Source organism: Mus musculus, chromosome 11 (assembly GCF_000001635.26).
Source record: "Mus musculus strain C57BL/6J chromosome 11, GRCm38.p6 C57BL/6J".
NCBI lineage: Eukaryota > Metazoa > Chordata > Mammalia > Rodentia > Muridae > Mus > Mus musculus.
Genome location: NC_000077.6, coordinates 26,592,308 through 26,610,124, shown reverse-complemented (window position 1 = coordinate 26,610,124; position 17,817 = coordinate 26,592,308). Strand labels below are relative to the sequence as shown.

The 17,817-nt window shown below is 40.9% G+C and overlaps 1 protein-coding gene across 4 annotated transcripts in view; it reads left to right on the top strand.

Moving 5' to 3' along the window:
- Window positions 1-16,112: 16,112 nt before the first annotated feature.
- Vrk2 (vaccinia related kinase 2) overlaps window positions 16,113-17,817 on the top strand; it is a 122,615-nt gene continuing 120,910 nt past the window's right edge. For 2 of the 4 annotated variants that reach the window (NM_001252447.1, NM_027260.3), the window contains exon 1: window positions 16,205-16,535. The gene's annotated coding sequence lies outside the window, so the exon portion shown is untranslated. Of the gene's footprint in view, window positions 16,172-16,204; window positions 16,536-17,817 lie in introns of those variants that run through there. The other 2 variants (XM_006514801.4, XM_030246291.1) reach the window with 2 other exon arrangements.

Sequence of the window (17,817 nt, the reverse complement as noted above, 5' to 3'; positions counted from 1 at the left end):
GTCTGCCAGCTGTAATTTCCCAAATTCATGTGCAGCTCAATGAGTGCTCCACACTTCCTATGCTCCCTAGATATAAGTAAAACTGACTCGAAAGCCTTCCTCCAGTTTGTGAAGAGCTTCAGGGTCTTGGGTGCTTATGGCTGTCTCTGGACAATGGCTTCCTCATGTGGGTATGCTTCTAGGCTCTTTCCCGCTCAGCAGTGGCATATACTAACTGAAGGAAGAGAAAGGTGGGTGGAAGACTAGCTGAGATTACAACAGCTGAGCTTTAGTGATAGTAGCCAGTTCAGTCTTCAGGGTCTCCATCTACAACCCGAATCATGGTAACCTGTGCCCTCTCCAGCATCCAGCATCGCATCATCCATCTAGCTTATCTCTCTTCCTTTCTCTGTTTTTGTTCCTCTCCCCCCACCCCTCCTTTTTTTCCTTCATGCTTGGAAACTCATGAAGCCCAAATTGTTTCTATTTACTGGGAAATTTCCTTTCAATGTGTTTGGCTAATAGAAACCCCTTTGCTGTGAGTCATTGTGACCACATAACAGGCAGGATTCTTAGGATCATTTACAGGGGGTCCCATTTATAAAAGAACCATTTATAAGCTCTAGTATCCTGATCACCTCTGGAAGTTCCCGCTTTCAAAATCTACAAAACTCTTAGTCGCCAGCCACAAGGCAACCTCTAGTTTCTTCCTTGTAATTCTCAAGGATAATAGCCCACAGCTGAGGATATCTCAGTAGTTAATTGCCTGCCTGATTTATGCCAGGCCCTGGATTCAATACCCGGCACAAGAAAGAAAAGGAGATAGAAGTGGGGAGAGGCAAGGACAGCAGAGGAGAAAGGAAGGAGACTTTAGGAAGTGCTAGGAATGTTTATTAAGATTCAGACAGCTGACCAGTACAGCCCAGGATTTGTTCCAGTTTCCCCTCCCCCAAACAGGTTGAAGTGCTTCTAACTCCGGGTTCTAAAAAACCTGGATGAGCTGCTTTGGGGAGACCCCTCAGCTGGTGGGGAAGTGAGACATGCGCCTTGCAAGCCTCTCTCTAGCCCAGCCAGCCTGAGTGGGAAAGCTGCTCTCAAGGAATCCTAGGCTTCTGTTGTCCCTTGCTGCCTGTGTGTACGTAATAAATCTGCCTCGTGCAACGTGTTATGTGTGTGGGTGTTCTGTCTCACCAGACTTAGAGAAGCTGGGAACCAGTGCGCAGTGAACCTGCTTCGCAAATATCATCACATTGGATGTTAGGATTTAACATATGAATCCGGGGGTGGGGGGCGGGACACAAACATTCGCTCTATAGCATATGTGTTCTGACATTTACATATTTGAAAATATCTCTATTTTTGCTTTCATGCATAAGGATAACTTGACTATGTTTGCAGTTCTTAAGTGCCATCTCTGTGTTCACAGCTCTGTGGTCGGCATGCCTTTCTTTCTTTAGTTTGTAACAAAGAGGAGTCTGAGTCCCTGTCAGTTTTGGAGATGTGGCCATAACTCTTTTGTTTGAATTTAAAAAAATAATAATTTTACATGTTTATCTCCTAAATAACTGCTTTTACCTTTTCAAATAACTTGCAACCTTCAAATAGAACGCTCACTTCAAAGGGAATAAAAGTTTGTTCTGCAGCCATATATGAATGCTGGTGGCCCAGGAACACAGATCTGGTTTATCCAAAATTTGGTTTCAAAATGTGGCAACAATTTCATGAAAATTTATAGTGACAGAACAAAGGAAGTTATAAGTAAAGACACCTGTAAAATGAGTTGGTGGAAATATCAGGCTCGTACATGATAGCAAAATTGAAAAGCCTCTGTTAGTGGTCTTGGATGCTTTCTGGTGGTATTCTTAGCTTTTGAACATTGGAAGCTAGCGGCTTGTTACAAATACATTTTAAGGGTTTGATAGTCAGGAGAATGTTAGACACAGGGTAGAATGGGCAATGAATGGCTTTCAAAGGGATTTAAAAAAATAGCATGAGATAATTTAGCTTTGGTCTGCAACATTTTAACTCTCCATTAACATACCGTTTAGTCATTTGGCCATCACTAACCCATATTGGGATTTTATTCACTGGGAGTTTAAATGCACAAAAATAATTATGTTACATTTAGTTTGTTTTAAACTTTAGAATAGTCTCTGTCTCTCTCTGTCTCTGTCTCTCTGTCTCTCTCTTTCCTCTCAATAATGGTTCCCTCCTCAGAAGAATGTTCTAGTGCCCAGAACTTACTATCTTACTTCTCAAAATAACTTCACAGATGTCATTACATCAGAATCAGGCACAAGCTGCAGATGCTAAACTGGCTGAATGGGCTATTGAAGATCATGTGCTTTTTCTACAAGAAGGTAGCAGGGCTGTCAGAGGCAGAGAAGAATTGAGTATGGTACACTGCTGCCTTAAGGATGGATGAGGCTGTAAGCCAAGAAAAGTAGGCTGCCTTTAAAGGCTGAAAAGGTGGAATGGATCAATTGTAGAGCTACTGAAATTTTGTTTTCAGATATCTATCTCCCCATCCCCCAAACTGTAAGAGAATAAGTCTATACTATTTAGGGCACAGGTCTGCAGTGATTTGTTAAACAGCCATAGAAAATGAATGATGCTATTTTTAGTTTCATATGTAAAGCTATCTAAACACATAAACATTTTTAGAATGGCTTCTCTTTATTGTAATATATTTTATTTTAAATGAAAAAAGTTTTAACTTTTCAGGGAAAAATAGTCTCTAAATTCTAGGGACTTTCCATATCTGTGTAATACTCTGATTGCTTGGTTCTCTACCAAGGGCTCTGCTTCCTAGTTTTGTTTTAATACTAGATAAAAATAGTGATGGTTTGGGGGTAGCTTGGTATGATTTCCTCCTAGAAGGTATCCTGTGTAGATCAAGGGGAAAATACATTGGTGAAATCCCAAATGTCAAGGATTCCAGAGTAACTCTTCAACCTGGAATTAAAGGAACCCCTATGTGAATATAAATTATTTAGTTGCTTCCATGTCTCTCGGGATTCCAGGCAAATGTATTCAAGTTTTAATAAGTATTGAAAACTCCAAATAAGAACTCTAGATGCTCAGTAGCTAGAATAATCAGAAATTGTCATCTCCTTTTTTGAGGACAAATAACAATAAAGCTAAAAATCCGTGCACTGAGAAATGCCTTTGTCTTATTTTACTTATCGTGCTGTGTGATACCCACCTCCGTGCTGTTGTGTGGCGTCCCTAACACACCAGCATCCTTTCTTTTTTTTTTTTTTTTTTTGGTTTTTCGAGACAGGGTTTCTCTGTATAGTCTTGGCTGTCCTGGAACTCACTTTGTAGACCAGGCTGGCCTCGAACTCAGAAATCCACCTGTCTCTGCCTCCCAAGTGCTGGGATTAAAGGCATGCGCCACCACTACCCGGCGCATCCTTTCTTCCTCAGGACTGTTGCACATATCCTCTCTTTCTCCATCCTTCTAACAACACTTAATCATTCACATTCCATTTTAAATATTACTTCCTCATAGGTTTCCTTTGACCCAGCCTGCTGGTTTAGGTTAGTGAATCCTTTAATTTTTCTCAGTAACAACTTAATAGCTGTCCCTCTAGTTTTAAGTCCCTCTCAATTGTAAGAAGGCAGAAAACATGTCTTTTGTAGAGATCAGCCTCAGGAATATTTGAGAGAAGAAATAGATCTGGACTGCCTGTTTGGCTTTTCTGGGTGTTTTTGTCTATCTAATCTTACCTTCTGTTTACTCAATCTACCTCAGAGCATGAACACCATCTTTCACCTTTCAACTCAGTACATTAACCCAACCGTACAAACAACCAAATAACAAGAAACAACAAAAAAAATCCATGTATTCTTCCAGAAATCTCTGAGAAAGTTACACTGGGTATTGCCGGTGCATGGTAGCTTTCTCTTGACATGAGAAATGAGTATTGATGGCACCAGTACATCATTGCATAAGACCTTATAACAGTCATGATATAAATGTCTTGAACCGTGTTTATGTTCATGCCTCTGATGATGAGACACCTCCGGTTTCCCTCTGGTTGTAACACCTCCAAACTTCATGGTGTGACAGTGTTCCTTGATCAGCATTTTCTCTACTGAATTCAGGTGTGTGTGTCTTTTAAAGAGTTTGTTTAACAAAGGTATTCCTTGTCTTTCTTTGTGATATTATTTGTAAAGTGCAAAAATGACTAAATTTTTTTTGTGAGTGGCCAATATTCATATTATTTTCTGTTGCTAGCATAGGTTTTTTTTTTTTCCTTCTTAAATCTATATTGGACATTTCCACGGAGTTTTGGTGGCAAGAGGTTAAAACCTTCCTCACATTTTACTGAACAATGCTTTGGATAATTTCCTTTCTACATAGCCATCCCTGTGCTGATTCCTACCTTTTATTTATTTATTAGTTTATTATTGTTGTAAGTAAAAAGTCCACCATGAAATTATTAAGTATGTTTAAAAAACAAGGCTCCATGTAGTGTGAGATAATCCTGCAAAGACTCTGCAGACAGCACCAGAGAACAATTGATCTCACACATGAGTTCGGTAATCTTTCTGTTCCACAGTTGACTGAGCATCCTTCATCATTATGGTGAGAACTCCTCACTGCTAATTTTCTCCTGGGTGTTGGCCCTTGAATGTTCATACCTTAGCACATTACTGCAGCTTTGCTAATGTCACTGGCAAGGAATGGGGCTTATGTAGCCTTCTCTTCCATTACTTAAAAGAGAAAAAGATCTTTGATGCATGGGATAGTAATTCAATGCCTGCCTTCCACAGGTGAATTCCAGAAGCATCAGGTAAAGCCCTGATGTGGCAAAAATTTTCAGTAATAAAATGAGAGCACTGTGTCATAAACACATGTACTTATGAAATTATCACTGGAGAATGATCTTGGAAGGAAAACCTTCTATTACTAGTTATGGGCATCATCCATAACAAGGACTTTAAGTATTCTATTAAATTCCCTTGAATAAAAGCACTGTTGGCATTATTTGCCTGAGATGTAACACTTGTCTTTCCAGACCCGAGACAAACAGGTGTACACATTTGTATACACTTAATTGTATACAGTTGCTTCCTGACTTGTTCCCAATTAAATACTTTCTTGTAAATGAATATAACTGGTAAGCTACTGTCTAGTAGAACATGATCAACATTGTGTAGTCTTTTGAATAAAGTAAAGGGAGTATTTTTATTTGATATAATAATATTATTTTGGGACTCTATTTTTGAAAAGATTATAAAGTGCCTGCATTCCATGTAGTACTAAATTATCTTCCACATTAACTAATAAATGTGCTAAGAAGACCATGTACATGCAATAGTTAATTTTCATGTCAAAATGAAGGGTTTTAAAGTCCCCTAGGAGGTGGTGAGGTACACCTTGGGTGTGTTGGTATGTATATATGAGTGTGTGTGAGAGTGTATATGTGTGTTGTGTGGTGTGTGAGAATATGTGTGTGTATGTGTGGTGTGTATATGAGTATGAGTGTGTGTATGTGTGTATGTATGTGTGTGTATGTGCATGAGAGTGTGTGTATGTGTATGAGTGTGTGTGTGTGTATATGTGTGGTGTGTGTATGAGTGTGTGTGTGTGTGTGTGTGTGTGTGTGTGTGTGTTAACTGAGGAGGAAACAACAACCTTGACTATGACTTGTACCATCCCATGGCCAGTGGCCCCAGACCTGAGAAAAGGAAGTGAAAGAGAAAGCAAGCTGGGCACTGAATTCTCTTTTACTTCCGGTACCATGATGTGAACTGGGCAGCTTTGTCATACCTAATAGTCTAAATTCTGAATTTATGAACCAAAGCCAGGGAATCCTTATCAAGTATTGTGGTCACAATGACATTAAAGTAATTAGCATAGGATTATCATTAATTTCTTTGTGTTTAGATAAAGCTCCTGTGGTTTGTGGCTGTAAGTGGGAACACTTCTAAGGTCTAAACCAAGTTATTAAGGTACTCTCATTAGTCTACACCATATCTCATGATATAGTGTCTTAGTTAAGCTTTTTATTACTATGATGAAACATCATGACCAAAAAGCAAGTCAGGAAGAAAATGCTTTAATTGGGCTCACATTTCCACATTGTAGTCTGTCACTGAATAAAGCTAGGATAGGAACTCAAACAGGCTGAAACCAGGAGGCAGGAGCTGATGCAGAAGCCATGGAGGAGTGTGGCTTACTGGCTTCCTCAGCCTGCGTTCTTATAGAGCCCAGGACCACTAGCCTAGGGATGGGCCCACCCACAATGACTGGGTTCTCTCCCATTGATCACTAATTAAGAAAATGTCTTACAACCTGTTCTTATGGAGACATATTCTCAGTTGAGGTTCTCTCCTTTCAGATAACTCTAGTTTGTGTGTCAAGTTGTCATAACACTAGCCAGCACACCCAAGTTTATCAGTATCAAGATCATGTGTACTTTCTATACTCTTCTCAATTTCATAAAAATAACATAAACTTGCATGGGGAAGAAATATGTGAAACACACGATGAATATTTACATTTATTTTAAAACTTCTGTCATCAAAAGGGTATGTAGCTCAGTGTTTGTCCATTATTTCTGGGGCTTGGAGTTTACACACTATGAGTCAGTGCTAGCCTTCCTGATCCAGCTGACATCCATACTGTACGTAGTAGTATCCCAAAGAACTCTAAAATGATTAAATCAATCTATTACTTCATTTTACCATAGCGTACATATCAGCAACACGAGGCTATCAAGTACTTAAAGCAAGAATCACAACACTGAGATACTAGATTTTTATGTTTTGTTTAATTGCAAAATCTCTGATGTCATAAGATTTCTTATCACACACCTAGAATCCTCATTATTTTAGTTCAGATAACCTGGTGGCAACGTCTGCAGAAACTAAGGATAAAACTTGAACCCATTAACACCTGTCCATACTCTGTGTGTATGTGGTGGCAAAGGGAAAGCAGAAGCCATTTGACTCTTGCTTCATAAATATTTGCATAGACAAAACATGAAGTTTAAAGAATAAAAAATGTTTATGAATGAGAGTGATCAAACTATGAGTTTTCAAAATGAACATTTGTAAAGGGGTCAATAACTCCCTTCCCACTCAAGGGTACTCTCAGCATTAAGAAAGTTGAACTGTTTGCTGCATGATGCTTTGTTGTTCTTGTGGTTGGTAACAAGATAACTTTTTGTAACAAAGTTTTATCAAAAAGGAAAGAAAAGAAAATCTGGACTTTCTTGACTAACCCATCATGTCTTCTCTCTTGCTGTTTAATGGCACAAATTGTTCTTGAGGACAGAGACACAGAATAATATTAAGAACCCAGGAGGTCCTAAGGCTCCCGTAGACAGAACCTAAAGAAAGTAATAACAAGAACAAAACAAATATCCTGGGCTTTAGTCTCGAAATGAGGATGCTATAAATACTTATAGGACAAACCAGACTTACAGAGGAACCCTTTGATGGCTTATATTGGTTGCCAACTTGGCAGGGTCTAGAATCACCCAGGAGACAAATCTTTGACCTTACCCCTGAGGATCATCTAGCTTAGATTAGACTCTGGGCATGCCTGAGAAGGACAGTCTTTATTGGATAACTTGAGGAAGGAACACTCACACCATTCCCTGTGTCTGGGTCCTAGACTGCATAAAATAGTTAAAGGTAAATGAACAAAACATTCATTTTCATCCCCTCCTAACTGTGGGTATGATGTGAACAGCTACTGCCCACTCCTGGTGCCATTAATTCCCCACCGTGTTGACTGAACCTTGGAACTCTGAGTCATAATGAACCCTTCCTTTTCCTTCCTTCCCTTTTTAAAAAAGATGTATTTATTTATTTTATGTATATAAGTGCCCTGTTTTCATGCACATCAGAATAGGGAATCAGATTTTATTACAGATGGTTGTTGGGAATTGAACTCAGGGCCTCTGGGAGAACAGCTCTTAACCACTGAGCCATCTCTCCACCTCATTCCGTGCCTTAAGTTATCTTTACCAGTGTATTTTATAAAGTAACATAAAAGTAAGAGACAGACAGACAGTCAGAAACTCAAATTGCCACCAATCAGTCTCTTCTCTTGAAGCTGCTTAACTTCCTTTACTACAGGCCCATTGGGAAGCAGGATATGAAACCTCAGAATCAGCTGTTTGGGTAGGAAGGTTATTGTGAGTTGAAAACAGTTGACAAGGAGCAGAAGTAAGAACATCCTCGGAGTCCCAAGATCCCTATCTGCATAAAAGCAGGGCAGAATTTTCCCCATGGGGACGCAACATAAGTTTATAAGAAAGTGAAGCTTTCTTTCTTCAGTTTAAAAAAAAATGACTTTAGAGGTTGAAGAGATGGGTTGGTGATTAAGAACAGTTCTTGCTCTAGGTTCACTTCTAAGCACCCACATGATGACTCACAGTCACCAGTAATTTCAGTTCCAGGGGTTCAGTGCCCTCTTCAGACCTGTGTAGCAACTGGCATGTACACAGTGCACATGCACATATGCAGGCAAAGCATGACTACACATAAACTAAATAAATCTAACAAGAAAAGATGACTTTTATAACAAGCCACACTGAATAACTTGTAACTATTATACACTTCCCAGTTGCTTTCCCATAATTTGCTGCACCCAGGAGTCTTAAGGCCTCTATTAATTTATTCAATTATTTTTCCATCTTGGTTCAGATGGCATACCAGCCTCCAAGTCCAACATCCTTTGATTTCTTTTTTTACTTACTTTCTCTTAGATCATATGCAGGTAAGAATAAAGAAAAAAATACATCAAAAAATGGGGCATAGGATGATACAGTTTCTGTTTGTGTTTTCCTGGTTTAATTTTCTAGTGCCTACAGAATATTCAACCATTACTGTCAGTGCTGGTGAAGCTGAAAAAACCCTACTTTCAAAAAATTTAATGAAGTTGAAAATAACTAAATAGTCATCCAAAAGGAAATAGTTGAATTAGCATCCATCCATGTTTTTGAAGAGTAGAAAACATTACAGTTAAAATGTGGTAAATATTTAAGTGTTGATGGCAACTGGAGGATGTCAACATGCTTTTACTTGACAAAAACCAAGATGTGAAAAGCAAGTCTTGTCCCATTCATATAAAAGTAAATGCATTTCAAACACCTATTACGTAACTGCATAATCCTCACAAGATCACACCCTCAATTTGAAGCCTCTCAGAATAGAATCAGAATCTAAGAACTGTCCGGTAGCCAGGGAGAACTAGAAACAGCATGCATGCTAACTGCACCTTGCTGCCAGAAGAGAAAGACATGCAAACCTCAGGGCACTTCCTCTCCACAAAATCAGTCATGTTCCTCTATATTCCTCTGCCTGACCTAGACTCACCCATCTGGACAGAAAACTTATCGTTTTCTTGCTTCTCTATCCCTTTTCGAGGTGTGTGTGTGTGTGTGTGTGTGTGTGTGTGTGTGTGTGTGTGTGTTATTTGAGACTGAACTCAGGGTTTGTGCTGCATGCTAGGAAGAGCTCAGTCACTAAGCAACAGCCCCAGACTTTTCTCTTGTTTTCATGAGGTAACCCAGGCTGGCCTGAGTTCTTCATGCTCCTGCCTCAGCCTCTCCAATTGCTAGAATTCCAGGTAGACACCTCCAGGCCAGGCTTTATCCTTCCTTCTAAGGTCCTCTTAATTTCTACATAGACTCCCCGCCTTTCTAACCTTGTCTTGACATGACATGCATTTTGAGGACTCAGGCTTAAGAGATGACTTGTTTGGCACTAAGAACACTACAAGACAGGGACGATACATGGTTGCTACAAGGTTAACTGAAAGAAGTAGATAAAGGCATCCTGTGTATGAGTACAGCTATGAAAAACTGACCATCTACAGCCTCTTGGATAAGAGAAAGATAGCAACAGGCAAATCCACTTACAGAGTTAATCTTGAATAGTTCTCTTTGGGTAGCCCCACATCTTCTTGTATCTACTTCTCCATATTTCCCCAGATAGTTATGAAATGTGTGTATTTATAATAAAGAGGTTTAAGAGATACGATGATTTTCTGGGTCTACTTTCCTGAAATAACAACAGCTCTTTATGAAGAAGAAAGAGTGAGGACGTCCAGATTCCATCAGTAGCTTTGCCTCATGTAAATGAACAAGGGATCACGCTATAATTGGTGTTATGTGTACATTAGTTTCCTAGTGCATCATCAAGTCCTGAACTTGACAATGAGACTTAGAGAAAACCTGTACAAACTTGTTACACTAAAACATTTGTTAGCTCTGGTGAGAAAGTAATGAGTCACTGAGACAGAGTCCCAGTGAATAAGAAAAACCTTGGGTTTTGTATAGCACAAAGCTCAGGCTGGGTGCTTTAAGAGTTCTAAAAATGAAAGTCCATTTGACCCTTTGCGTATTGCAGAGCAACAGAGATGAAGCTATGTGGAAGAAGACGACCATTGGCACACCTGTAACCTCCTTGCACACTTTATGTCTCAGTAAAAATGTGTAATACCAGGAAAGAAGGTGATGAGGTTTATTTAGGGGTATATCTTAAGTTGTCGGGATGGCTATGCATTCTTAGGGGATAGAAAGTTCTTCCCAGGTCTCTTAGAGGGCAATAATGCCAATGCACAAAAGAAACACTTTAAAGGTAGAGCTCCCTTGACATGTGGGAAAACCATCTTTTGCTGGTCTCTAAGCTGGTCTCAACTTAACATAAACTGAGTACACTCATGTGCATGAAAATGATCAAGCCAGCTTGCCTCCCTCCTTTTTCAGCTCAAACTTTTGACCATTACAGATATGTTAGTGGGGGATGAAGGGAAATTAAATTATAAGTATAGTCATATTGTTAACTTTTAATGATGTTTGTATTAGGGAAATAGGGTAAGATATTAGCTTGCAAAATATTGGCTTTTAACAATTTGAGAATTTAATATACATATTGCATCTAAATTCTATAAAACAATGTCTCTGATAAAGACTTTACTGAGACTGTGATATTTGAACACATGACACTTTATTTATTTGTTTTAAGTAGTATGTGTGTGTATGTACGTCTGTATGTGTGAGTGCAGGAGCCCAAAGAGTTAGGAGATATCTGATTCCCTGAAGCCACACCTATAGGCAGTTGTGAGTCATCAGAATTTCATACTAGGAACTGACCTTAGATCCAGTCCCAAAAGATGACATTTTAAATTATATGGACAGTCAGTACTCATGTCTTTTGGATGGCAATAGTCATACTTTACAGTGGTCACATTCAGTCAAATTTCTATAACTGACAAAATACCTGAGCAAATCAAGTTAATGAGCAGAAAGGTTTGCCTCGCCAGTGCAGAGGGTACAGAGCCTCCGTTATTTTGGGTTATTTTGGGACTGTACTAAGACAGCAGATCAGGCTGCTCACTTCATGGCAGCTAGAAAGCAAAGAGAGAAAGAAGTGGTCTAGGGCCAAGACACACGCTTAAAAGGCATGTTCTCTGTTACCTATTTTCTCCGGCTAGGTCCAACTTTCTGATAATTCATTTGAGTATGAACTCATCAGGGCATTAATACGTTGACAAAGTTTGCATCTTGCTGGGGCAATTATTTCTCAAACCCTCAGAATCCAGGGAGCAAGCCTTCAGTACATGGACCTTTGAGACATTTCCTGCCAACTACAGCATCTCCTATGCAAACAAATCAGAGGACATGGATGTCTGACAGGCTTGGATTCTAATTACTTGAATTATATTGTTTTCAAGATTTCTATGTCAGTAATTGCTTAGCTCTTCAGGGATTGTGGGTTTAGGAGTTGTAAATGGACTTCTGATTTTATGAAACAAAACTCTTTGGCAAGCAAAGTATTTTCATTTAAGTAGTCTCCTTTTATCACATTAAATAACAAAGATTGTGGGTTTTTTTTTTCCCTAAATGTTTTGTCTGGGCAACATCTTTAACACTTTAATTGATTTTAAATGATCGTGGGCTTGTAAAGTGTGCTTACTAAATGCTGGGTTTTTTTTTCTTATTCCTTTGAGGTGGTATAAGCATTTTACAACACCTAGCTCTTTGGAAAACAGAACACTCACCATACGTAATAACTGGCATACAACCAAGAAAGTCTTTCTGTGTGTTTGTGGCCAATCACTCAGAGCTCCTCTGATCCATTGCAATAGCTTGGTTTGAAACCCGAATTTTCCTAAGCTTTTTCTCACTGATGACTCAGACTTGGGTGTTTTGGTGTCTGAATCCCTTTCTCTCTTGTTTCTCATCACACTCACTCAGAAGATGTCTTTCCCAAGTTCCCAAATTTATATTTCTATATTCTGTCAGTTTTCATCTTGAAACATACACGAAGCAATATGTTCCGAATCATAAAACTCGGCATTAAATCCCCATACTTGGAAAACGCTCTCAGTGTAGGTTTACCTGCACTCCTGTTCCTGTTTGCATTTGCTACCAACTTAGTACCGTTTGAAAGTCATTAACATCTATGAGACTGGCAACTTCATTGCCACGTTAGGAAGATTCTTGGCTTCAAGGAAGATAAAACCCAAGGTGAAATGGCTTAACTGGTAGAGACCAATGACAGCTCAGGGTGGATGGAACTGTGTGCTGCTGGAGGGGTAGCAGAGGTCGTAGGTTCAAGGACACTGTTTTCGCCCATCCCGTTCTTCTGACATTTCTTTTAAACCAGGTTTATAATTGATCAATTTTAAGTTTAGGATTTCGGCAAGGTTATAATTATGTAAGCACAACTGAAAACATTTTATTCAGGAAGCTCCTTTAGCTTCCTGAGTCTCCCCAGCCCACGTTCTGGCATCTTCCACTTATCTCTCCTTCCTTTCCTGTGGGAGGAGACATGCTACATCTGTCCAGCTTGATACTTCCACGACTGGTTTGCTCCCTTTTGTTGCTGGGTGATATTTCATCATATACGATCCAGGTTCCATGTAGTTTATCCACCCACTAAGAGATGGGAATTTGATGACAGTTTGAAGCTTTTATGCATTCAGCTGCTAATCAACATTGGTACTCATGCCTTTGTGTTGATATAGGACTACATTCCTCTTTTTCAAAGGATTTATTCTATTTTAAATTATGTGTTTCTAAATGTATAGCTGTGTGTGAATATGTGAACATGTGAGTGTAGTCTGTAGAGACTCAGATTCCTTGAAGCAGGAGTTACAGACAGTGTGAGCTGCCCAGCGTGGGTACTGGGAACTTGGGTCCTCCGCAAGAGATATACGTTCCCATAACTATTGAGCTATCCCTTCAGTACCATTTCTCTTGATGAAAAGTTTGGGAACATGCATGTGAGGTCACATACGTAGTATCACACTGGTACGTTATTTCACCTTATACAGTGTTAGTTACTTGCAATCAGCCATGATCCTGTACTATGAAATAGAACACTCCAAAACTGAGTTGTGTGATGGAGTCTTGTCCTGTTATGTTTAGAGCTTCAGCCCTTCTTTTGTCTTACATATTCACTTTGTACACTCTGCTTGTGCCAGTCACTCAGTAACACAAGGGTTTTCACATTGACTACTGAGGGATTACAACTTGCGTTCAAATTAATATGTCATTCTTCTATGTCATGTCCCATACTATCCACCTCATTTTGTCTCATCACATAGACATGTGTCACCCCATATTATCACAAGCAGGGTGAATATGGTACAATAAGATATTTTGTATTAGTTTGAATGAGAAATGTCCCAGACAGTCTCAGGCATTTGTACACTTGGCCTCCAACTGCTGGCACTGTCTGGGGAGGTTTGGTTTGCACCACCTGCCTGGTATAGTATGTCACTGGAGATTAAAAGGCATTCTGCCATCTTCAGTTGGCTCTTTTTCTTTTCTGTTTGTGGTTCAAGATGTGAGCTCTCAGCTTGCTGTTCCTGCTGCCATAGCTGCTGCCATCTTGTTGTTCTACCACCATAGACTCTTATTCCCCTGGAACCATAAACCAAAAATATACTCTCTCTTCCTTAGGTTGGCGTGGACATTTTTTTTATCACAGCAAGAGAAATGTACTAATGTATTCATATTCACATATGATAAAATCCCTTGTAATTTATCTTTATTACTGACCTATTATTAGTTATGGTTAACACCTGACTATGTCTAATTTATAAGTAAAATTCTTTACAGATAAAATAAAAGTTATTTTGCCTCAAGGATGACCTTACCTTAAAAAAGAAACGTATTACAGAATATGTAAGGTTTGGTTCTATCTAGAGTTTCAGATATTCCCTGGGAATCTTAGAATATGTTTCCTATGGACAAGATGGGATATGCTAAGTCAGAGCCTGACAAATTGTCTGGATAAGCAGTAGAATGAAACTCCATTTCCTCTGCATCCTTTCCAACACTGGATATCTTTCTAGTTCTCTCTCTCTCTCTCTCTCTCTCTCTCTCTCTCTCTGTGTGTGTGTGTGTGTGTGTGTGTGTGTGTGTATTTGAGACAGGATCTCTCACTGAACCTGAGTATCATCTCTAAATCAAGGGTGGTAGGTCAATGAGCTTCAGTGACTCACTTGTCTCTGTTCCTGTCATATCCACCTTACTCTCTGTACACAGTAACTTCCTATGTAGGAAAGATGACCATAACCTTCAGCTCTTTCCTTGTGTTCCACCTCAAAAGTTTTTGGGTCATAGGCCTGTGCTATGGAGCTGTTTTATATGCTGGGGATTTTTTAAAAATTTTTTATTAGGTATTTTCCTCATTTACATTTCCAATGCTATCCCAAAAGTCCCCCATACCCACCCCCCACTCCCCTACCCACCCACTCCCCCTTTTTGGCCCTGGCATTCCCCTGTACTGGGGCATATAAAGTTTGCAAGTCCAATGGGCCTCTCTTTCCAGTGATGGCCAACTAGGCCATCTTTTGATACATATGCAGCTAGAGACAAGAGCTCCGGGGTACTGGTTAGTTCATAATGTTGTTCCACCTATAGGGTTGCAGTTCCCTTTAGCTCCTTGGGTGCTTTCTCTAGCTCCTCCATTGGGGACCCTGGGATCCATTCAATAGCTGACTGTGATGCTGGGGATTTTATTGAGGGCTTCCTACAGGTCAGAGGGACACTACCGATAAAGCTACACCCCTGTCTACAAAATTCATTTTAAAAATGTTTTTATACCCAAATCATGCCGTTCTTTTAAGAAATAGTCTCATGCTGTTTACCATTTTTGGAGTTTGGTAAAATCCTATTTCCTTATTACACCAAATTTAGCAAATAGAATTAATACCATCAGGCAAGAATAAAGCTACTACCATGATATTTGAGTCACTCTTGAATCAAGCTTTATTAAATACTGGCCAGGAATGATGGACACAGGCCAAGTCTACACCAGGAATTCCAGAGTATGGCACCATATTGCATTTGTCAGGGGCTTATGAAGGCAAATCCCACAAGGGTATGCACTTTCTGCCTTTGTGGAATCAAGGGCAAACATTCTTCCTGCCCATTTACTTCCCACCTACATGTGACTAAGCAGATCTTGTGCAGTTTGGGCAAGCTTGTTATCTTTCTTGAACAACAGCCTCCAGCATTCCTAGAAGTTACCTTGAGCAAGTGGGACTTACAAATTAGAGATTTGTTTGTTTGTTTGTTTGTTTGTTTTATAGGTCTCTCTCTCCTTTTTTTTTTTTTTTTTTTTTTTTTTTTTTTCGAGACAGGGTTTCTCTGTGTAGCCTGGCTGTCCTGGAACTCAGGCTGGCCTCGAACTCAGAAATCCACCTGCCTCTGCCTCCCAAGTGCTGGGATTAAAGGCTTGTGCCACCACTGACAGGCTGTTTTATAGGTCTCTTAAAGTATAGTAACTAAAACTTAAAACATAACTTTAGCCTTCGCAGAGAAAATGGCTGTTTTTCTTTCAGTATTTGCATCTGGACAATTATTGAGTGTTTTTAGGTAAGAAACTAAAGTGCTGTTTGAACAGTCTTTTTTATAAAGATTTGTTTGTTTGCTCTAAAATGTAAGTTGTGTATCCTTAAAGAATTTCTATATACTTAACATATTTCTCTCAGCTGTCATAGTAACCTTAAAACTCAATAACTTATGTTTTCCATTTTACAGATGGGAACGTAGAAATGTAGTAACTTTCGTTTTAAACATTATCCAAGTATTAAATGACAGAACTAGGCCTAGGGCAGTCACTTGCAAGTGACACACCCAGATAGATACAGGCCCTCCCAGTTACAAGGCTGTCTGGGTATGCCTAGAGGCTGGGCGAGCTGTTGGTAAGGATCTGAGCAATTTGAAAGGGGTTGGTACTCAGAACTGGTACAGGAAGGGTTCAGTTCTTCTGTAAGCGCTGGCCCAGTTTACTACCCCCAGGTTAATCTGCAGGCTCTTCAGACAGGCCTTGGCAGGGTCCGGTGCTTGGAAACTCTAACCCTCTCTCTCGGTACCGCCCCTCCACCGCTGCAGCCTCTGCCACTGGGCGGCCTCTGCCACTGGGCGGCCTCCGCCAGACTCTGGGGCTCCCAGGGCTGGCTGCCGGGAGGCGGCCCACAGGCTCGCCCGGCCCCTGGGAGGAGCCCGGAGAGGCCCACCTGGCTGCGAGGCCTTAGGAGACCAGCGCTGTGGGGACTCCGGCGGCAGGTCAGTCTTCCCTCCACCCCGGCTCCGACGCTCAGTGCCCGGCGGGCGGCCGCGGCGTTGTCCCGGCCCGCTGCAGGCCCAGCTTCAGCCCCCGCACCCGGTACCGACTCATCCCGGAAACCGGCCGGCGCTTCTGCACAGCTCCGGACTGCCATCCCCGGGACGGGGTCGCCGCTCAAGGCCGGGAGGGAGCGTTTGAACCGGGCGAGCGTCACCCCGGAAGCACCGAGTCCCCAAACTTTTAGCTGCCCCGCTTAGAAGTTGTTCTAGGAAGACTTGCCAACTTTAGCCAGCAACTTTGGCGCGTGTGTCCAACATACCGCCCTGTTGAGGGAACCCGGTGAATCACAACCTCCTTCAATTCGGTGGCCCAGTTGTTCCTGGTTTAGATTTCCCGCTCTCCTCCGGGCTCTGTTCAGCCCACTGGAGTGGAGTTTCAGCCGCCTCGGAGGCACTGGGTTCAGTAAGCGAAGGAGGGAAAACTACTTAAGCATAGATGGGTAGCTTAAGAGAAACGTTTTGTACCCTGTCAGTATTTTTGAATAATTTTCACGAAAGCATTTGTCCTGGTTAGATTTTGCTGTTGTTATCAACTTGTCTCCATGCAGGGCCATCTGGGAAGAGGGACAAATGTTGAATGTTGAGATTAATGTGAGGCTGTTAGTGGCTGGGGAAGGGTACAGCTTTAAATTCAAAGGTCGCATCTGACCTTTGGTAGTGTCTTACCACCACCAAGCAAAACACCTGCGAATGACTTCCACGAGCAAGGATTTCCATGACAAGCTAACCTGTCCTATCAGGACACTGACTAGTTCAGGCTCTCTGGTTTTCTGACCCTCCCTCTTACCCACTCCCATCAATGTGAGAACAGCTTTGCCTTAGAGATTACAGCTCTACAGATAACAGGAATCCCACATTCCAGAAGAAGGCCACAGAAATTTAATTCAAGTGGCAAAATACCTCCATTAGATTTACTCAGGGGCAGATGCGGATCTGTTGGAGTGATAGATGGGGGAGGGCCCAGGCCAGCAGTGCCACCCTTGGGCCTGGTTTGTTTAAGAAAGCCAAGCTGGTTGATCCAGTTCGGAGCAGGACAAGCTATTGAGCAGGGGGGTCTGCCATGGTGGCTTCAGTACCTGCCTGCAATTGCTGCTTTGAGTTCCTGCCCTGACTCCCCTTTCAGGTGGATTGTAAACTATATGAAGTAATTCCAAAGTTGCTTTACCATGGTTTTGTTTATTTGTTTTTGTTTTTGTTTTAGTCTAGAAATACTAAGAAGACC